At 44.2% G+C, this 23,438-nt stretch overlaps 1 long non-coding RNA gene across 1 annotated transcript in view; it reads right to left on the reverse strand.

Moving 5' to 3' along the window:
• Positions 1–2,424: 2,424 nt before the first annotated feature.
• LOC148137895 (uncharacterized) overlaps positions 2,425–23,438 on the reverse strand; it is a 73,293-nt gene continuing 52,279 nt past the window's right edge. Inside the window, exon 7 of the long non-coding RNA XR_015754121.1 lies at positions 2,425–2,512. This is a non-coding gene — a long non-coding RNA (uncharacterized LOC148137895). The remainder of the gene's footprint in view (positions 2,513–23,438) is intronic.

The following is a 23,438-nucleotide window of genomic DNA, read 5'->3' on the forward strand; positions in this document are numbered from 1 at the left end:
CAGGAATGTCCTCCCTAAGCACAACCATAACGCTGTCCCTAATCAAAAATGCCACTCCCCCTCCTCTTGTCCTCCTTTCTATTCTTCCCATAGCATCTAAACCTGGAAACATTAAGCTGCCAGTCCTTTCCATCCCTGAGCCACGTTTCTATAATACCTATGATATCCTAGTGCCATGTTCAAAACCATACCCTGAGCTCATTTGCCTTCCCTGTCAGGCCTCTTGCATTGAAATAAATGCAGTGTAACTGCTAAATCCCACCTTGTTCTGTGCTTTTCCCTTGCCTGCAATGACTATTTGCCTTCTGAACTGTACCAGCCTCAGAGACACCTCTTTTCTCACTATCGATTTGCGATCACATCCACTCCTCGCTGGTTTACTGCCTCCCGAGTAGCATTAACAAATCTCCCTGCCTCGATGATAGACACCTTCCAAATCAGGTAAAATCCATCCTTCTTATGCAGGTCAACTCTACTCCAGATTCACAACATCCTTTCCAGAACAGGGAATTTCGAACTTAAAACAGAATTCCAGAAATGGCTTAATCAATGTCCTGTCCAACCACAATTTGACATCCCAGCTTCTGTACTCAATGCATTGACCAATAAATATAAGCATACCAAACCCCACCTTCACTAGTCTGTCTACCTGCGACTCTACTTTCAAGGAACAATGAACCTGCACTCCATGCCCTCTATGTTCAGTAACATTCCCAAGGACTTTACCATTAAGTGTACAAGTCCTGCCCTGACTTGCCTTTCCAAAATCCAACAGCTTACATTTGTCAAAATTGAACCCAGTCTGCCATTCCTCGCTCCAATGGCCCATCTGGTCAAGATACTGTTGCATTCTGAACTAACCTTCTTCATTGTCCACGACACCTCCAATTTTGGTGTCGTCTGTAAACCCACTGACCATATCTCATATATTCACGTCCAAGTCATTTATTTAAGGACCCAATATCCATTCCTGCAGCACACTGCTGCTCACAGGCCTCCAGTCCGCATAGCAACCCTCCATCACCACTCTCTGCCTCCTACCTTCAAGCCAGTTTTGTATCCAAATGGCTAGTTCTCCCAACATTTCATGTTATCTAACCTTGCTAACCAGTCTGCTTTGTGGAACATCGTTCAGTGTCCATATAGACAACGTCCACAGTCTGCCTTCATCAATCATCTTTGTCACATCTTCAAAAAAACTCAATCAAGTTAGAGAGAGAGAATTTCCCACACACAAAGCCATGTTAACTATCCCTAATCAATCCTCGTCTTTCCAAATACATGTAAATCCTGTCCCTCAGAATCCCTTCCAACAACTTACCTACCACTGACGTTAGGTTGACTGTTCTCTTGTTCCCTGGCCTTTCCTTACCACCTTTTTAAAATAATGGCACCCATCTTCCAACATCTCACCTGTCACAAACAGTGATATAAATACTTCAGGGAGGGGCACTGCCATCACCTTCCTAGCTTTCCACAGATTTCTGGGATACACCTGATCAGGTCCCAGGGATTTAGCCACCTTGCTATTGTTTAAGACATCCAGTACTTCCTCCTCTGTAATATAGACACTTTTCAAGTGATCACTATTTATTTCTCCAAACTCTCTAGACTAGAATAGCATAGTATTTCTCCCACCTCCTGTTGTTCCATAGAGGGCCTTGTCGATCTTTAAGGGATCCTATTCTCTGTCCGGTTATTATTTTATCCTTAATGTATTTGTAGAATCTCTTTGGATTCTCCTTAAACTATTTCCAGAGATATTTCAAGTCCCCTTTTTGCTCTCCTGATTACCCTCGAGTATATTCCTGTAAAAACGTGATCCTGTGCTCCCAATTATTCCGTCTCTGCCATATCTGCTCAGAGCAGAAGCAATTCCACTCAGGACATCCCAGAAAGGTTTCCTCTTTCAAGGACCACATTTCCCTTCCTCTTGATCAACAATGCGCTCCAACGCATATCCTCCACTTCCTGTACCTCCACCTTCCCCCCACCCCTCCAACCACAATAAGAATATAAACCCCCAGTCCTCACCTGCCACCCACTAATCGCCATTAACCTCTGCTATGTCCGCTACCTACAGTCAGACCCCACCACCAGGGATATATCTCCCTCCCCAGCCCTTTCTATCTTCCGCAGAGACCATGGGATCTTTGGTGCTGATGTGCTGCCCCACGGATACCTCAGTCACTCACCCTGCCAAATGGCCTCGTGAGATTATCACTAGATGGATAATCCAGACACCCAGATAACAATCCGGGGCCCAGGGTTTGGATCCTATCATGGCAGAGAGTGGAATATGAATTCAATAAAAATTTGGAAGTAAGAATCTATTAAAGACCATGAATCCATTGTTGATTATTGCGAAAAAATACCCTCATCAGATTCGCTAATATCCTTCAGGGAAGGAATCTGCCATCCTTACCTGGTTTGACCTACATGTGACTCCAGACCCACAGCAATGTGGTTGACTCTTTACTGCCCTTTGGGCCCAGCCAGTGACACCCTCATCCTGTGAATGAATAACAAAGAAGGTCAAGTCTTGGACACAACCATACTATTCTTTTCGATAAGTGATCTCTCAGTAAATTTGCTTCTCAACTCCCGGCTGACTATTGGGGAGTAGGGGTGGGGGGTCAATAGTACCAACCCAATAAGGAGATCATACCTTTCTTATTTCTCAGTTCCACCTGTATAACCTGCCTGGAATACCCTCTTGAAGCCTTGCTGTAATGTTATCCCTAATCAAAAATACCTCTTCCCCTGCTCTGTTGCCCCCTTTCTATCTTTGCTATAGCATCTATACCCTGGAACATTAAGCTGCTGGTCCTATCCATCATTAATTCATGCCTCTGTAATTGCTATAATATCCCAGTGCGATGTTCAAAACCATACCTGAGCTCCTCTATCGGGCCTCCTGCATTGAAATAAATGCAGTGTAACTGCTCATTCTATGCCTTGTCCTTGTCTGCCTTGACTGTTTGACGTCTGAACTGTACCAGCGTCAGGCTTTTCTCTTCCCTCACTCTCTCTCTGGGTTTACCCACATTCCTTCACTGGTTTAATGCCTCCTGAATAGCACTAGCAACTGCTCCCTTCCACTCCCAGTACAATCCATCCTTCTGATGGAGGTCAATTCTACCCCACAAGAAATTCAATGATGATCCAATAATGTGAACTCTTCTATTCCTATGTCATTGATACCAATAAACTATAGCCTCCTCTCAAAATGGTTATTCTCCTCTTTAAGAATATTCTGCTCCCTCTCTGAGACGTCCTTATACAAATATTACACATTCGAATAAAAAACCTTACAATCATCAGGTCATCATAAAAGGATTACATGACACATTGAAGGTTTGGGAGAATGCGATGATTCAAAGGAGAATTTTTAAGCAGCAAATGGGATTGATCTGGAACACAATACTCACACACACAATGCGAATATCCAGGTCCTGATATACTGAGTAATTCAATCAGAGTTTAGCAGAATATTTGCTGAGATTACCATCTGAATGTCCACCTGTAATATCCTGTAATACAAGTTTATATAATCTGTCACTCTCAGTTCAAGGTCGAAACCCACACCATCCCCTCCTCGTGGCCCAGGATGACTGTACATATTACCCTTGAGTACATCAGCAGTCAACTCAGGGGGAAATCTGTGGGTTTCCGGGACATTCCAACTTGAGATCTCATGTGACTGAACAGAGCAGTTCTTTGACACGTTGGAGAAAATGATCCAAGCGTCAGTGAGATATGGGGAACAAGAATTACTTTCTTTTCTTTCATTCCGTGCTGCTGCTCTGCCTCATTAATAAGACATGGGTGTGAAAGGCTAATGCCTAACGATGGGCAAGTTGTCTCCACCCTGACCAATGGGGAGAAAGATCCTCTTAATAACTCCAATGCGTATATCTAAAAAGATAGCAACTCTGTCTGCTTCCCACTGCCCAGTGCTCCCAGTAAATGTTTGGAAGAATGGGAAGGGGGTTATCTCCTAGAAAAGGCATAACTGTAAAGGTCGAAGAAGATTATGAAAAGATAGAGATGCACAGGAGAAGGGGGCAACAAGTTGCCAGATGGGATGTAACTTGGGAAAATGGGAAGTTGCTCATTTTGGAGGAGATAATAAAAGAACAAAGTTTAAATGGTGGAAACTGTAGAAAGCTGCACAACAAAGGGACCATGGGTAATTGTTCAGGAAACACAGAAAGCTACCACACAGTTACAACAGGGAATCAGGAAGGGGAATGGAATGTTTTGTTTCAAAGGTTTTTAGTATTAGAGTTTGGAGTATATACCTGAGAGTAACGTGTGGAAGTTCTGGTGAGACCACCATATCTGCAGTAATGAGAGCAGTTTTGGTCCCTTTAGATAAGGAAATGTGTCACTTTATTGGAGGCATTTCAGGGAAGATTCAATTAGATGATTCCTGGTTTGGATGGATTATCTTTTAAATAAAGGCTGAAAAGGTTGGGACTCGACTCACTGGATTTTGGAGAAAGAGAGGTTATCTCATTGAGACAGATAGGATTCTTAAGAGGTTTGACAGGATAAATACAGAGAGGATGTGTCTGAGGGTAAATACTGAGAGGGGAGTCTGAAACCAGATTCTGAGTCACGGAATCAAGGGTTCTGTTTTGGATTCAAGGTTAAGGCAACACAGACGCGGGTAAGCAGTTTCAGTAGCAATGGAGTGGGGGTGAGGTGATGAAAAGCAACTTTTAAGAGATTGGAATTCCTGCTGTTGTGATTGTGTGGATGTCTGATCAGAAGGTCACCTTGGGGTCAGATATAACAGCAATATTGTGAAGAGTGTCGTTCTGCCTCAGAGAGTTCCCAGTGGGAAGGAGGGGCTCAGGAGAAAGGTAAAGGTAAGACAATGGGTTTAACCGTGACAATGTTTCATTGGAGGAAACTGCAACTAATCGAGTAGTGGGAATGTGGTAAGCCGTTTGGTAACTGAGTAACAGTGGAGTAATGGAGAGGGATGATGGGGAGGGAGAGCTGGGTATCGTCAGCGTACATGTCAAACCTAACACAGCGTTTTTGGATGATATCACCTCCTGGCACTATGTACGTGAGATACAGGAGAGACCAAGGATAGATCGTTGAGGGACACCAAATGCAAGGAATTCAGAAAGTAAAGGGAGAGTGGAGATGGAGCAGGATTTTCCAACAATGGAGAGGTCAAATATTAGTTTTTCACAGAATGGGAGAGAAGGACATAACCAAAAAAGACCAACAGACAGAACAAGGAACAATATCTATGAATTGGCGACGGGAAGTGATGAGGCGGCAGCGGAGGAAAGAGAGTTGGAAAGTGAGTTCAGCGAGATTAGGGTAAAGGATCAAGATGAGCTCTGATAAGGCTTGACAAGAGGTTGGAGAAATTTGTAGGTTTAGGACAAAAACCAAGAACATCACGTGAGGTAGTTTGGCTCAGTGGGCCAGCGGGAGGGAGAGAAGCAGCAGATCGGATTATCTCAGTCTTAGTGACAGAAAAACTCCATGTGCTCCTCACTCGTTGTTGGAAGGGAGGATGGTGGGGGCATGGAATGCGCTGCCTGTGGGAGTGGTAGAGTCAGAATCATTGGTGACCTTTAAGCAGCAATTGGATAGGTACATGGATGGGTGCTTAAGCTAGGACAAATGTTTGGCACAACATCGTGGGCCGAAGGGCCTGTTCTGTGCTGTAATGTTCTATGGAGGAGACAGTATGATGAAAAGTGTTTTACACAGAAACAAAACCAGGGTTAATGATATTTTGATATTTAAAATGAGTGAACAAACATGATGTATTTAGCTTTTATCCAGAATATTAAAACAAACGACTGAATTCCAGGTTCGAATCCCGTCTTGGCAGATGGTGGAATCTGAATTCAAGAAAAATAACAACGTATTAGGAATCTCCTGATCTCCATGAAACCATTGTCAATAGGCAAAAAAATCCTGCCAACCTGACAGTGACCCAGCCAGCTACTCACTGTACTAATCACTGCAAAGTTTCAATAAAGGAATGAAACTGGATGGACCAGTTGGCACCTAACAAAGCACTATAAATTACAACCACAGAATCAGCCCTCTCGATGGTGCAACGTCCTCCTCACTAACATATGGTTTTTGGTGCCAAAATGTGGAGAGCTGTCTGACAGACTAGTCAAGGAACAGCCTGACATACTCATACTCATGGAATCATCCCTTACAAACAATGACCAGACACCACCATCACTATCCCTAGATATCGAGAGTGTGGTGCTGGAAAAGCACAACAGTCAGGCAGCATCCGAGGAACAGGAGAATCGACGTTTCGAGACTAAGCCCTTCATCAGCCTGACCTGCTGGGTTTTTTTCAGCAGCAGACTCTTGACTCTGATCTCCAGCATCTGCAGTCTTCACTTTCTCCTAAAATCTCTGGATATGTCCTGTCCCACTGGCAGAACAGACCAGGCAGAGGTGGTGGCACAGACAGGGAGGATTTGCCCTGGGAGTACGCAGCATTTGGCACTGGAGACCAGAAAGTCTCATGGCTCCTGTTGATCCCACAGCTGATGGATCAGTTCTCCTTCATGTTGAACAACATTTGAAGGAAGCACTGAGGAAGTAAAATGGTGTCAAACGTACTCTGGGTACAGGATTTCAATGTCCACAATCGAGACTAGTTCTGCAACAGAATTCCTGACTGAGCTGGTCAGGTCCTAAAGGATATAGCCGCTCAACTGAGTCTGCAGCGGGTGGTGAGGGAACCAACAAGAGTGTAAAACATACTTGATCTCATTGTTATGAATTGACCAGCTGCAGATACATCTGTCCATGACAGTATCGTTAACAGTGACCATCACACATTCCTTTTGGAGACAAAGTCTTGCCTTAAAGTTGAGAAAAACCTCCATTGTGTTGAGTGGCACTATCACAGTCCTAAACGGGACAGATTTGGAAGAGATGTAGGATCTCAAACTGGGTATCTCTGAGGCACTGTGGGACATCAACAGCAGTCGAACTGTTCTCCAGCACAATCTGTAATCTCATGGGTTTGTAAATCCTGCTCTCACCCATCACAATGGACAGTAAAGGAGGGCATGCCATGAGCAGCACCAGGCAGTCCTAAAAATGAAGTGCCAACCTGGTGAAGCTATCAAACAGGACCATCTGCATTTCAAACAGCATCAGCAGCAAGCAACAGAGCTAAGTGATCCTACATTCAATGGAACAGATAGGAGCTCTGCAGTTCTGCCACACCGAGTTGTGAACGGTGATGGACAATTAAACAACTCACTGGAGGAAGCATCACAGAAATCCCCACCCTTATTAAAGGAGGGGCCTCACACATCCATGCAACAGATAAGATGACAGCATTTGCAGCAACCTGCAGCCAGAAGTGCAAAGTGGGATGATCTATCTTAGCCTTCTCCAGTGGTTTCTAACATCACAGATGTGAGTTTTAAGTCAGTTCGATTCAGTTTGTATAACATCAAGAAATGTTATAAAGGTTAAGTAGTGCAAAGGCTACGGGCCCTGCCAATATTCTGGCAATAATACTGATGGCTTGTGCTCCAGAACTTGCCACCCACCAAGCCTCGTACCGCTCCAGCACTGGCATCTACCGACAATGTGGAACATTGCCCAGGGATGTTCAACACAAAAGCACAGGGCATCCAACCCAGGCAATTTCCATCCATCAGCCCCCACTTGATCAGCAGTCAAGTAAGGAAGATGTCATCAACAGGGCTACTAAGCATCAACTGCTCAGCAACAGCCAGCTGAGCGACACTCATTTTAGGCACCACCAGGGCCACTCAGCTTCCGATTGTGTTACTGCCCTGATTCACAATCTGGCAACCAGCTGAATCCCAGAGGTGAGGTGAGTGTGATAACTCAGTCCCACTCCAAGACCACTATTCCTAGCTGATTCCATCCTTGTCTCTGCTCATATACATTCATCCACCTTGTGTTATCCCCAGACTTCATTTTCCAAACACACTCATAGCCAGGTTCCCACATTCAACCTCCCTATAATCTGAAGAAAGTCTAAATCTCTGCTTGTTGATTCATCAAAAGGCTCCTAATTATCATCAGCAGCATACAGACATAGAGATGTACAGTAAGGAAACAGACCCTTCAGTCCAACCCATCCATGCCGACCAGATATCCCAACCCAATCTAGTCTCACCTGCCAGCACCTGGCGAATATCCTTCAATTTAGAATTCTCACACTTGATTTAATTCATCCCTAGCTCCCTGCACTACACACACTTTGAGACCTCGACAACCCATTTTCTTTAAGAATCCCAACCATTTGTTAATTCATTACTTCACCTGTGTGGCTGTTTCTACTGTTGCTGAAGCAGCATGGTCTGAAATTTGCAGCCAAAACTCAAAGGTCTGCTTTCCACCTTTAAGACATCCCTCAAAACCTGCTTTTTGGCAATGCTTTTGGTCACCTGACCTAATATCTCCATCTCTGGCCTAAAGTTCTCAATAGTACTTTTGTGAAATTATAAGTATGATAACAAAAATACAAACTGTTGCTGATTTGGACATTATTTTCAAATCATCACTGTTGCTGAATGAATAATCTATAATGCCACTTACCCAACCACATTGTAGGAGCACCTTCACCACACAAACTGCAGCTGTACAAGAAAGTCAAACATCATCCTCTCCAAAAGCAACAGGGCTTTGTCATTAATCACTTGAATCTGTGGAAGGAGAAACACAGTTGATGTTTCAGGGAGTGCAAAATCGATTACAGGGAATGAAAATGGTGCAGAATTTGACAGTCAGAACTGGAAGGAAAATACACTTGCTTGTTGGAAAAAAAAAGTTCTTGACTGTCAAAAATCTTCAAGAAAAAAATAATCTGATAATAGAGCAGCACGTGGTCAGCGGCTGGGCTGCAGTGAAAAACTCATTTACAAATGGTCTAAAAAAGTAATAATATAGTAGCAAACAGACCAAAAATATACCTAAGGAAGCCAGATATTGACAAAGTGGTCATGAGGGAACCCAGAGGTGAATCAGAGCAGTATTGGCTGCTGTGATCCCAAAGACTCTCGACGAAAGAAAGGCTGCACATGCGCCTGGCTGCATCTTGCCCCCTACAAAGATGGCGGCTCCGCACGTGTCCAGTGAATCGTTGTCCCGAATAAAGATGGCGGCGCTCACTCAGGCCTGCAGCCGCGCTGAGGCAATTCCCCGTTTACTGCAAACACGGGACTGGGACGTTCACATTTGTGTTTTCCGACGTGCATAATTTGTTTGAAAACCTCTCCGCTCATCCCGCTAGATCATCCAGCTCCGCCCACCGTCCTTTGATTGGTCCGGTGCTGACATCAATCACCCGCGGGTCACTTTGTCGGCTAGAGCATGCGCAGTGTGTCCTGCTTTAGCTGATATGTTGGGTTATGTGATGGGAGAGTTTACTGAGGGTAAGAATTCCCTTTGTGTGAGCTCTGCAGTAGACTTCCTTTATTCATGGAGGGAATTACCTTCCTACTCATGACTGTATAGCTATGATTGATGAATCAACGCCATCTGAATCAGTACATAAACACCCCATTTTCACAACATCTGAAATGTTTAGCACATTGTATCACGGTCTTCTTTGGAATAAAAAAAACATGAAACGGAGCCTCAAGGAATCGGAGCAGGAGTAGGGCATTCATTCCCTTCAGCTTGTTCCCCCATTCTATCAGATCATGGCTGGGCCAACCCAGACCTCAACACCTCTTTTATGCTTGATCCGCATAGCCCTCAACTGCTCAATATTTCAAAAATATATCTGCCCTCTTTCAAAATAATTTGAGATAGAATCATAGATTGCCTACAGTGTAGAAACAGGTTCTTCAGCCCAACAAGCCAGAACAACCCTCTGAAGAGTAACCCAACCATTCCCCTCCCACATTTAACTTTCAAAATTGTTTGGTTGATAAAATTCTTGCCGTTCAATGAGAGAAAAAAATCTTTACTTTTTATAAAATGAATGTTCCCTTATGTAATATCCCCTGGTTTCAGACTTCACTGGTGCTAGAAGATCTAGTCAACATCAACCCTGTCAACCTCCTCAGAATCTTGTTTCCATTATATCACCCCTGCTTATCTATTTTTGATAGGTCAACCCTTTCGTCCTCGAAGCACGTAAGTGAATCTTTTTTGAATGGTCTCTGATGTTGGTTTATCCTTTATTAAATATGGGAGCGAACATTATATACAGAATTGCAAATGAGGACTCAGCAACAGCCAGTGTGGTTAACCAATCCTCAATCCATGCTAATACATTACGCCAATACCATGAGCTCCTAAATTGTGCAATTAACTGTTATGTAGCACCTTATCATTTGCATTTTTAAAATCCAAATACAGAACATCATTGGATTGCCCTTTATCAGCCCTGCTTGTTATCTCCTCAATGAACTGTCGCAAATTTGTCAAATATAGTTTCTCTTTCACAAAACCCAGTCTACCATGTTTAATGATAAGCTTTTCTAAATGTCCTGCAATTTCTTACTTTAATATTTGACTCTGTAGATTCTTTCAGTAGCTTTGCTAAGTATGATTTCCCCTCTCTTAAATCCATGCGGACTCTGTCCAATCCAGTCACTGTTCAGTAAGAAACTTGACTGTACTCCAATGTAGTAAGTAAATTTATCTGGATTTATTTTTAAAAATCGATTACTTATCAATGTTGGACCCATACAATATCAATAAATTAGTGACTCTGAATTTGGGTTATAATGTTTTTTTTTGTTAATTCTTTTTCTACTGTGTTATGCAGACAGCACCAAGTGATCACTCTTAATTGTGGGGAACTTTGAAAATAATGTATTTTAAAAATGACTTCCCAAATTGCTGCCTCATTATTGGGCAAGGAGGATTTTGCATTAAATAGTTTGCAGATAACATTGAACAGATGTTTGCTGCAATTTGGCCAGACTGCAGGTTACACCAAAGTGGCAACTCTGCTCTCAAATTCTTATTTGACACTGCCCAAGGCGATACTGATGGGACTTCACTTTGCCATTCTTGTTCACCAGCTTTATTTCCAGATTTAATCGTAGAATCATTCTAGAGCTTGTAATTTTAGACAACTTCTCTTTTAGGTACATATGTAAATATCATACTGAAATGTTGCACTGAATGGTATCAAATCTGAAATTAGTCTCTAATCTGATAGTAACGTGCTTTGACCATTCTACATATGTATTGTCATAAGTCTATGCCAGTTATTTTTCTGAAGCCTATAATTCCTGATGAAGGGCTTATGCCCGAAACATCAACTCTCCTGCTTCTCGGATGCTGCCTGACTTGCTGTGTTTTTCCTGCATGACACTTTTCGGCTCTGATGTCCAGGTTCTTTGATCATCACTTTCTCCTTTGTGTAGATTAAACCAAGAATAACTTTTGTTGATCAAAGTGCAATAGGAACCAATTCATGAAATTCAGAATCTCACATTTACCTTAACGATGTGAAGGCTAAGACATTACTAAATTATTGTCAGTAATTGAAACCGTGCTGACAAACTTGTGCAGTATCAGTGCCTCACCTTTAGAGTGTTCCCAGATATCGCGCAGCTGCAGTATTTTGTTTTGCACTCAGCTATATGTTGTTCTCACTTGTTTCTTTGTGAAAGATTACAAAATTAACTTCGATGAATGACATTTTGACATCTTTAAGCAATGTTGGGAGAACAAAAATGTCAGTATTTCAAGTGCTGAAAAAGTAAAATAAACTGATAATCAGTAGAAAGGGTTTAAGGTTGATATGGAACAAATTCTGGCAAATGGGATTAGATTAATTTTTGATATCAGGTAAGCATGGGCAAGTCGGACTGAAGAGTCTGATTTTGTGTTGTACATCTGTGACTTTATTCCCTCAATTATTCAAGAAGTTAAATACTTCGAGGAGAAAAAGGAGAATTTATGCAGACAGCACTTGGAATGATGATTGAGGTATATCAAACTCACATTATTTCATAACTTTTTCCTCTGAGTTCTTCAATGAACAAACTTGTTTTATTATCTGAATACATATGTATCATGTGATTTGTTACGCAGAAAATATTTCATTAGGATCTAGTGAACTATTAAGAAGTGCTCATTTTTAAAATTTAGGCAGCTCGATTGTTAAGCAAGAAAACGTTCAATCCCTTCCCACTGTTTTACTCCCACTGAATCATTGCTCTATAAAAGATAACAAGCTTTTTAGCTTTTCTGGGCACTGAATATATTTTCTGGGCACTGAAATCAATTCTGAAGGAAAAACACCTCGTCAGTAATGGAGTAATTGCTTCTGGTCACTCTTCAGGCTATAGAGGCTAGGAAAGAAATGAGTTGGCCAAAGTTAGCAACATCATTTGGATGGACTGTGCTCATTGGGGAAACTTGCAAGATCTGTAGAAGAAACTCCTATTTCAGAGTGTATGCAATAAACCTGAATATTGTTATTTTTTCACAGAGCTTGAGACCTGACTGGAGCAGTAATGAACCTTGTATTGTTTCTTACATTTCCGAGCTTGCAAAATTATTGTTGGTAAATGCAGGTGACTTTATCAAAGCAGATTTCACATGCCCCAGCTAGGAATTTGGTCCCAATTCTGTCAGTCCATCCATTCCTATGGATAAGAGGTATTTTAAATGTGAGCACTCCATTTAACTATTTGAATTGAATACTTCAGTCGTTAAGTCCTTTTGGATTCTTAATTTCTAATTACTCAATGTGATTTTTTGTCCCCCCTGAATTTGCCAAGCACTGGGCAGATCTGGAATATTCCAAATATTTACAATAGATGGATTTACACTATTGAAGGCAAGCTGGTAGATTTGAATACCATTCGGGTAGTCAACAACAATACATAAGTAACTTTATGAATTGCTTACTGTACAACGCAAGCCAAGTACTATTGAAACCACAGATTGTCTCTAAAGGATTCCCAAATCTAAAAAGTGCAATCCAGATATGCTCACTGTCACCATCTGGGAGCAGTCTCTCAAAGTGCTCCCAGAATTTAGAAAGCGCACACACTGCCCTCCAAAGCTAAACCTGCTGTCACAGGCTTCACTCTTATTGTATACAATGATATTTATTGTCCAGTTCTTTAACGTGACAAATGATTTTACAAACAATTTAGAAAATACTTTAAATCCTGAAGAAATGTGGTGTCAGCCCTTTGTAGGGGTGATAGGAAAGTGTGATGTTTGCTTGACCTTTGGCTCTATGTATCAGGCCTAAATGAACCTTTAGGAAAATGTGGGATGTTTCCCACACACTTTGTTTAAAAAAGCAAAGATTTTGCTCTGAGATGTAAATGTTCAATGAGGTTTAATAAAAATCCTTCCAAAAATTGAGAGTTTGACTTCAGCTCCTTTAAAGAGACATGCTCTTGGCCTTCAATTTTGTGACATGTGATCATTCCTTGGTAAAGGTGGCTGTGTGCAACACTGCAGGATGTTGTGCTGAAGTGCCTCATTAGGTGGATGAGCTTTATTACTGCTGTAACTTGGCTAATTTTGAGACAGAATGTCACTTTGAGTAAAATCTTGTTTTTAAACTGAGACGTGCTTGTGTAACTCAAGTGTGGAAACAATGCTCATGTTTGCAATGAACCTTTCACTTTTGGAGATTAGTATTTTTCCGATCTGTTTTGTAAATAAAGTTCACTATAGAAAGCACAGTGCTGGAGAACCGCAGGTCCAGCAGCATCTCTAAGGGGAATTAAACATTGTAAGTTTCACGTCCAGTGACCTTTTCTCCATTCAGACAAAGAGTCAATAATGTAACATTATTTTCTCTTCACCGATGCCCTCAGAACTGCTGAGTTTCTCCAGCACTTTGTTTCTGGGGTTCAGATCTCCAGCACCTACAGTTTATTATTTTGTTATAGATCCTATGATTTAACTTGGGGAGCGAAAGGCAGTAACTGTGATCAACGAGGATAAAATTCTCCAACCACTGAAAACAAACTGGTTCTTTATACTTTGCAAAACACGACTGTAAATAAGAAATGCAAATAAGCTCAGTGCAAGGTCTCATCCCACCGCCCTTGTCTCAAACTTGCTTCTCATCTTTGAGGACTAATCTGTCAGAATTGTGTTTGCTCGCTTCCTTTGAGATCACAGTCCACAAATGTCCCAGTTCTGTGAATTTTAATTTTGTCCATTCTAATCCAACACCAGCACCTGAAAGTCAAGAGTGAGGGAGGAATGCAAAATATAACAACAAAAGAACTAGGAACACGATAAGGCCGTCCTGCCATTCATTAAGATCATGGCTGATCATTTTGTGGGCGCAGAACCATTTACCAACGTTCTCATCATATCCCTTAATCAATTATTTATTTAGTTATTTTTAAAAGAGTTATCTTAGCTTTAAAAATGTTTACTGAACTAGCATCAACTACTTCCCTGGGCCATGAATTCCATAGAGGTTAAGAAGTTTCTTCTTAATTCAGTCTTAAATTTGCTGCCTCTAATCTTGAGGTGATGCCCTCTTATCCTGGCTTCACCAGCCAGTGGAAACATTCTCTCTACTTCTATGTTATCCATTCCATTCATTAGTTTATATGTTTCCCATTCTTCTGAATCCCAATCAATATAATCTCAATCTACTCAGTCTCTGTTAAACCAACCCCCTCAACTCTGGAATCAATCTAGTTAACCTCCTCTGCACCTCCTCTAGTGCCAGTACATCCTTGAGACAGAAACTGCATGCAGTACTCCAGGTGTGGCCTTAACAGCATCCAATATAGCTGGAACATAAACTCTGCTTTTGAACACAATCCCTTCAGCAATGAAGGTCAAAATTCCATTTGCTTTCTGAATTGATTGTTGTACCTGGTAAGGTAACCAACTCCCATTCCTAGACGAGATGGTACAGAGAACACCGAACGGAGATTTCACCACAAAGGTATACAGGAAAGCCACACACATTGACCAAGTCCTGAATTATGAAAGCAACCGCCCGAACACACACAAACGAAGTTGCATCAAGACACTATTCAAAAGGGCCACAACACACTGCAGCACACCAGTACTGCAAAAAGAGGAAGAAGAACACCTCTACAATGTATTCATCAAAAACGGATACCCCCGCAATTTCATCAACGGATACCTAAGAGAAAGACAACGGAACGAGGACATGCGCAACCCAAAGGACTAGCCATACTAGCATACATCAGGAGCATTTCCGAACTGACAGCCACACTACTACTCCCATTCCGACTTATAACTGCACACAAACCAACAGCCACTCTCAGACAACAACTCACCAGAACGAAGGACCCGATACCTAGCATGAGCAAAACTGATGTAGTGTACAAAATCCCATGCAAGGACCGCACAAAACACTACATAGGACAAATGGGAAGACAGCTAGCGATCCGCATCCATGAACATCAACTAGCCACGAAACGACACTACCAACTATCCCTAGTAGCCACACACGCAGACGACAAGCAACATGAATTCGACTGGGACAACACTACAATTATAGGGCAAGCCAAACAGAGAACAGCCAGGAAATTCCTCGTAGCATGGCACTCATCCACAAACTCTATCAACAAGCACATCGACCTGGACCCAATATACCGGCCACTACAGTGGACAGCTGAAACTGACAACCGGAAGCGGAAGGGACAGACCACTATAAACACCGGCAGAAACACCACAGAAGCGCTTCACAGGAGGCTGCCGAGCACTGAGGATGTCACCTAGACAGGGGACGAAACGTTTGCAACGCAAATTTCCAGCACGGCAAATAAAACTACAACAACGAGCACCCGAGCTACAAATCTTGTCCCAAATTTTGAAGTTTCCAGTCTCGACAAGGGCGTGGGTTCGAATCCCACCGCTGCCATTTCTGCTGACAAGCTCCAACGACGGAGCTTCTAAAAATACGATGAGGATCCCAGCTGTTTTGATGTTTAAACAGAATAAAAATGGCTTTGCTTCCCGGGGAATTAACTGTCGTGTGGGGAAGTATCTGTGCTGTCATGATCGTGTTCGCCTCCCGTTTGAAAAATCGCCAGCACCTCTACTGTTGCTTTATGTTCCAGGCATTTTGAATTTTTACTGGAAATGAATGGAGACAGTTACTTCACCGCTGTTGTGAAACAAAGTCTTACGGTGACTCGACTCGTCGTTATTTGGTTTTCTGGCCAATGGGAAAATCGCTCCAATGAATTTCGATGTCATATATTATTGAATTTCTCCCAATTCCTTCAGTTACGTCCTGGAAACATCGGAAGGGGAAGGTAATTTAATCGAGACTGTGATTGGTGAAATTCACTTATTATGGCCAATTCTTATGATGCTCTTTCTTTCTCTCTTTTCAGCATTGTCTGGGAAGTGGAGGTGCACTCAGGCTCCAAAATGTTTGAAAGAGTAGTTTCGAATTGCCCTGTTGGAAGATGTGAGAATACTTTATAACTCATGCCCCCGGACTGTCTCACATTTAGCATTCATGCATCTCTGTGTCTGAAAATGCATGAGGTATGCCAGTTTTGTTTCTGTTCTGTGTTAAATGCTTTCTGTTTTGCGATTCGCTCAATACATTTCGATTTAACAGGGTTTCTGAGGTAACTTCCAGCAGCAAAAATCCTCAGCTGAGGATCTGGGAAAATATCACAGAGTATGGTCAGTCGGAGCTAAAGTAAGGAAGTCGTTCGTTTCTGCAGTGTTTCACAATACTACCTTTCCCGTGAGCAGTCGAACAGACTAAATGATTGTGCCACAGACTGCGATGGCAAACTCCGCTAAAAAGTAATCCTTTAAAGCTGGTGGAAGCAACATGACGTTATTGGGGTACACCGTGGAAAAAGATACTTCGGTGGACCTCGTCCATGCTCACCCCACAGCCAAAATTAAACAAGTCGCGTTCCCCAGCATTTGGCCCCAATCCCTTTAAACGCATGCTATCCAGAAACTCACCAGATTACCTTTGCAATTTTCTGAGTGTAATAGCCTCCTCCAATTCCTCTGGTAGATCATTCCAAACACGCACAATCTTCTTTGTGAGAAATGTGCTCAGGTCCTTTGTCACTTTCAGCCCACTCACCTTAAAGCTATGCTGTCGAGTTTTCAACTCACACCAACTTGGGTAAAACACATAAATACTCAGTTTACCACCCTTCCATAAGGTCATGTCGCAGCTGTTACGCTGAAGGGAAAGTCGTCCCATCCTATTCCACCTCGCCCTACGGTACAAACATTGACGACATCTTTGCCTATATTTTGTCATCACTTTAACGTGTCTTTTTTGTACGTTTTCAAGATGTCAATTACGCTGGACAACAACGAGCTATTGGAAACAGAAAGGTAAAACGGAGAACGGATTCAGCTTTCAGTGCTGGACGCCACTGAGCCGCAGCACGGCCGGCTATTGTTGTTTCTGTAGTGTAGTGGTCATCGCGTCCGCCTAACACACTAAAAGGTCCCCAGTTTGAAACTGGGCAGAAACTGCTTTGTTTTTCAACTGCAGCCTTTTACATGGACAAGAGCTGAGCTTTCTTGCATGCTTTCCCATCTGCAAACCGGCCTTCGAATCTGCTGGAACAAATCTGCTCTCGCAGTGAAATGTAATGCAATTTCATTTCATGACTGTGCAGAGCATTGTAAAGTTTTTTTCCAACCTGGTTCTGATCATATGCCATTCTGTTTGAGAGTGTAGTTACCGCTTTCTGATCGTTCCACGAAAAGCAGTGCCGCATTTGCATTCCTTGAGCAGGCGGCTCAGTTCAAAGACTGGGAAGAAGCTGATGCTCTGGTGTCACAGCGCACCACGAATTCCTGAACTTGTCTGCCTGTCAAATATACCCCAAGGTCGTCTCTGAAAGACCTCATTTGGAAGCTGTCTGTCGTTATTCACCGTGCGAGAATTGGCACCAGAGGTCCTGTCTCATATTTTGGAGCAGTTCGCACGTTAGTGACTCATTCAATCAGCAACAGCAATGAAAGAAATAACACTCTCAGAGGAACCTTTGGACTTGTGCTTTCATAGCGTCGCTATTATTAAGGTTCGTCCCGAGATCTGAGCCATGTTGGAACTGAAACGGAGGAATCGACAGAGAGGCGACAGAGAGGCTACAGAGAGGCTACACGAAAAGCCCGGGCCTCATACGGTTCCACTCCTGCTTCATATTCCGGCCAAGTTGTGTTGTTCACTGTTTTTGCTGAAACCGAACGGAGATTGATATTACATCGCTGGTGTGAAACAAAGTCCTGCAGTAACTTTACTTCTCGTTATTTGGTGTTCTGGCGAATGGGAAAATAATTCCGGTTAGTTGTGATGTCATATGGTCTTACATTTCTCTCATTTCCTTCACTTCTGTCCTGGAGACGTGGGCAGCAGGCACTGCCGCATTGTTGATCGGATGGGCTAACTCATCTAAACGAGACTGTGTTTGGGAATATTCACTTTTCATGGCTCATTCATATTCGGTTCTTTGTTTTCCCTCATTTCAGAGTTTTTCGGGAGGTGACAGTGCACTCAGATTCCAATATATGTTGGGAGCATAATATGGAATTCCTCTGCTGAAGGATCTGGGAGTCGTTTATGGCTGATTGTCCTCGGACTGTCCCCGAGCATTAATGCTTCGAAATCTCTGAAATTGCATTTTAAACAATTTCTCAGCATTTAGCCCCTATCCCACTAAACCCTTCCTATCCAGAAATTCATCCAATTGCCTTTGAAATCTTCTGAGTGTACTAGCCTCCACCACTTCCTCTGGTAGCTGATTCCTTACACGCACAGCCTTCTGTGTGGGAAAGGTGCCTCAAATCCTTTTTATATTTTACCTATTTCACCTTAAACCTATGCTCTCCAGTTTTCAACTCACCGTATATTGCCGAAAGCAAAAACTTAAGTATTCCGTTGACAAACCTTCCTTAAGGTCATGCCTGACGATGAAAGGAAAGTTGTCCCAGCATTTTCAGACTAGTCCTACATTCCAAACTTTGCGCCCCTGACAATTATACTTTGTGAGCAATTTCACGTGATTTTCTTAATATTTCAATGATGCCAGTTACGCTGGAGAACAACCAGCTCCTGGAAACATAAAGATGAAGCGTTGAACGGCTGTAAATTTTAGCACTGGACGACTCTGAAGAGCAGCTACTTGCGGGGATGCTTTCTGTCTTGTGGTGGGTGTTGGGGTCACCTCAAACACATAAACGCCCCGCGTCAAAATCCGGCACGAGTAGCCTTATTCCCGATGGCAGCCTTTCAGACTGACATGAGCAGAGCTTTCTAACGTGCTGTTCATATCAGCAAACGTGACTTTGAATTTTCTTGCTCGTACATGCTCGAGTGGTGAAAAATAATGCAATCCTGTTTCATTACTGGGTGAAACATTGTTACGGTTTTCTCCAACCTGGTTCTGAATATGCACAGATGTGTGCAACACTGATGACCATTCTATTTCAGAGTTGACTTACCGTGCTCTGATCCTTCCACGAAAAGCAGTACCACATTTACTTTCCTTGGGCAGACGGCCCGGTTCAAAGCCAAGGAGCTAAGGTTCCCCGCAAAATTCCTCAGCTGAGGACCTGGGCATGTTTCATGGAGAATGATCAGTGGAGGCAACATTCTGGAAGTCCTCGGTTCTGCAGTGTTGCTAAACACTAAATTGAAGCGCGATTGGATTTTAGTATTCTGAGACATAATTTAAACTGATTGGTAAAATAGGAATTGTTTCCTAATTAGAAACCAACTCAGATTTGTTTCACAGCCAAATGTTACATCTTTCCAATTTTCCAGGGCAAGCTGAGACTGCTAGCTGGTCATCACAGATATTTGTCAGCTGTCAGTTCTGAACAGCATTCACTCTCAGTTAAAGGTGGAGGGCACACCTTCAACGTCATAACACTGTTCTCATCACAAAATCCTGCAGCTTAGAAGCTGTCTTGGGGACAGGGGTTGGATTGCAGCCGTAACCGTATTAAATGTAAAATTTTCACACGGGAAGCGCCGTTCATGAGGGGGGAGTTTCTGTAAGCTGTGTCCCAGGGCTGTGCAGGGAGCTGCAGTGGCCACCTTTTGTTGACAGCGGGGGGACTGGAGAGAGCAGTGTTTGTCCTTATCGTACTCCGTGTGGGGTCAGGAAACACAGAATCATCAATGGTTTGGGTTGCAATTCAATCTTGCCATGGATGTTCCGGTTTAAATGGAGGTAGGGTGGTATTCCCATAGTCTGATCTGGAACAACCCAAGCTCCATACCTGGATGGTCTCAAACTACCAACCTTTATCTTGCAGCCCGCTGCTGCCCGTTTGAGCCACACAGCCTGCCACCAACCAGGCATGCCGATTTCTCTAAAGCAGGAAGGTTAGTGGGGATCTGAACGGCGGTGAACAGCTGGAGCTCTCACTGTCTTCAGAGTCTGTCACCAATTTTCTGCTTTCGTCACCGAGAGTGTCAGAGAGTTTGAGGGGTCTGCAAACACACAGAGGAAAAGGAACATTCACAAACTGGAAATTACCCAGGCCCATCGATGTGACTATGTGACGTACATCACTTGTGGTTCTGGTACTGGGATAATTCAAACCCATGGTTTGACGGAAACTGGAGATTAAATACAGCGCTTCACGATGCTCAGCTCCACTATCTATCATTAAGATACAATGGGTATAGAATCCCTTCCGCGTAACCACTTCATCAAATCCACCCTGTCAATCACTCCAAAATCTTAACGGTTGTATCTAATCGTCAATTTCCTTCAGTTGATAGGAATAATCCATTTTCATCTACATTATCTACACCGATCATCAGCCCATAAGCTCTGTCAAAACTCCCTTCAACTCTCCAATTCGCCAATGTGGTTGATCTGTTCCTCTCAGGGACACTGCCATCCTTCCCAATTTGCGAGGGATCTGCCCCCTCTCAGGTGCCCTGCCATTCTTCCCAATGTGTGGGTGATCGGTCCCCCTCAGGGACACGGCCAACCTTCCCAATGTGCGTGATCGGTCTCTCTCAGGGGCCCTGCCATTCTTCCCAATGTGTGGGTGATCTGCTCCCTCTCAGGGGCCCTGCCATCCTTTCCAATGTGTGGGTGATCTGTCCCCTCTCAGAGACAGGGCCATCCTTCCCAAAGTGTGGGTAATCTGCCCCCTGTCAGAGAACCTGCCATTCTTCGCAATGTGTAGCTGATTTGCCCGCTTTCAAGGACCCTGCCATCCTTCCCATTGTGTCGGTGATCTGCCCTCTCTCAGGGACCCTGCCATCCTTCCCAATGTGTGGGTTATCTGCCCTCTCTCAGGGACCATGCCAGCATTCCCAATATGTTGGTGATCTGCCCCCTCTCAGTGACCCTGCCATCCTTCCCATTGTGAGGGTGATCTGTCCCTCATTCAGGGACCCTGCCATCCTTCCCAATGTGTGGATGATATGTCGCTCTCAGGGGCCCCGCCATCCTTCTCAATGTGCAGGTGATCTGCCCTCCTCAGGCACCCTGCCATCCTTCCCAATATGTGGGTGATCTGTCCCTCTCTCAGTGACCCTGCCATCCTTCCCAATATGTGAGTGATCTGTCCCTCTCTCAGTGACCCTGCCATCCTTCCCATTGTGAGGGTGATCTGTCCCTCTCTCAGTGACCCTGTTATCCATTCCAATGTATGGGTGATCTGTCCCCCTCTTAGTGACACTGCCATCCTTCTCATTGTTTGGGTGATCTGCCCTCTCTCAGGGACCCTGCCATCATTCCCAATGTGTTGGTGATCTGTCCCTCTCTCAGTGACTCTGCATCCTTCCCAATATGTCGGTGAGCTGCCCTTCTCTCAGTGACCCTGCCATCCTTTCCAATGTGTGGGTGATCTGCCCCCTCTCAGGTAAACTGCCATTCTTCCAAATATTTGGGTGACCTGCCCCCTCTCAGGGACACAGGCATCCTTCCAATTGTGTGGCTGATCTGCCTCTGTCAGAGATACTGCCAACCTTTCCAATTGTGTAGATGATCTGTCCCTCTCACGGACCCTGCCATCGTTCCCAATGTGTGAGTAAGCTGCCCGCTCTCAGGTACACTGCCATCTTTCCCAAAGTGTGGGTGATCTACACCCTCTCAGGGACTCTGCCATCCTTCCCAATGTGTGGGTGATCTGCCTCCTCTCAGGGGCACTGCCATCCTTCCCAATGTATGGGTGATCTGCCCCCTCTCATGGACCCTGCCATCCTTCCCAATGTGGGTGATCTGCCCCCTCTCAGGGAACCTGCCAACCTTACCAATGTATGGCTGATCTGCCTCTCTCAGAGATACTGCCAAACTTCCTAATGTGTGGATGATCTGTCCCTCTCATGGACCCTGCCATCGTTCCCAATGTGTGGGTAAGCTGCCCGCTCTCAGGCGCACTGCCATCTTTCCCAAAGTGTGGGTGATCTGTACCCTCTCAGGGAACCTGCCAATCTTCCCAATGTGTGGGTGATCTGCCTTCTCTCAGGGATACTGCCATCCTTCCGAATATGTGGGTGATCTGTCCCCCTCTCAGTGACCCTGCCAACCTTCCCAATGTGTGGGTGATCTGCCCTCTCTCAGGGACACTGCCATCCTTCCGAATATGTGGGTGATCTGCCCCCTCTCATGGATACTGCTCTCCTCCCCAATGTGTGGGTGATGTGCCCCCTCTCATGGACCCTGCCATCCTCTGCAATGTTTGGGTTAATCAGCCCCCCTCAGTGACTCTACCATCCTTCCCGTTGTGTGGGTGTTCTGTCCCCCTCTCAGGGACCCTGCCATCCTTCCCAATCTTTGGGTGAACTGTCCCCTATCAGGGATCCTGCCATCCTTCCCATTGTGTGAGTGATCTGTCCCTCTCAGGGACACTGCTATCCTTCCTAATGTGTGAGTGATTTGTCCTTCTCAGGGACACTGCTATCCTCCCCAATGTGTGCGTGATCGGCCCCCATCTCAGGTACACTACCTTCCTTCACATTGTCTGGGTGATCTGCCCCCTCTCATGGATTCTGCCATTCTTTCCAATGAGTGGATAATCTGCCCCCTCTCAGGCACCCTGCCATCCTTCCAAATGTATGGGTGATCTGCCCCCCCGCCCCCTCAGGGAACCTGCCATCCTTCCCAATGTGTGTGTAATCAGCCCCTCTCAGGGTAACTGCCATCCTTTCCAATGTATGGGTGATCTGTCTCCCTCTCAGTGACCCTGCCATCCTTCCCAATATCAGGGTGATCTGTCCCCCTCTCAGGGACCCTGCCATCCTTCCCGTTGTGTGGGTGATCTGTCCCCTCTCAGGGACCCTGGTATCCTTCCCAATGTTTGGGTGATCTGTCCCCCCCTCTCAGTGACCCTGCCATCCTTCCCAATATGTGGGTGATCTGTCCTCATCTCAGGGATACTGCCATACTTTCCAATGCGTGGATGATCTGTCCCTCTCAGGGACCTGCGATCCTTTCCAATGTATGGGTGATCTGCCCCCTCTCAGTAACCCTGCCATCCAT

Source organism: Chiloscyllium plagiosum, unplaced genomic scaffold, assembly GCF_037043375.1.
Source record: "Chiloscyllium plagiosum isolate Xiang-an unplaced genomic scaffold, Cpla_swu_hap1 HiC_scaffold_42, whole genome shotgun sequence".
In the NCBI taxonomy this organism is placed as follows: Eukaryota; Metazoa; Chordata; class Chondrichthyes; order Orectolobiformes; family Hemiscylliidae; genus Chiloscyllium; species Chiloscyllium plagiosum.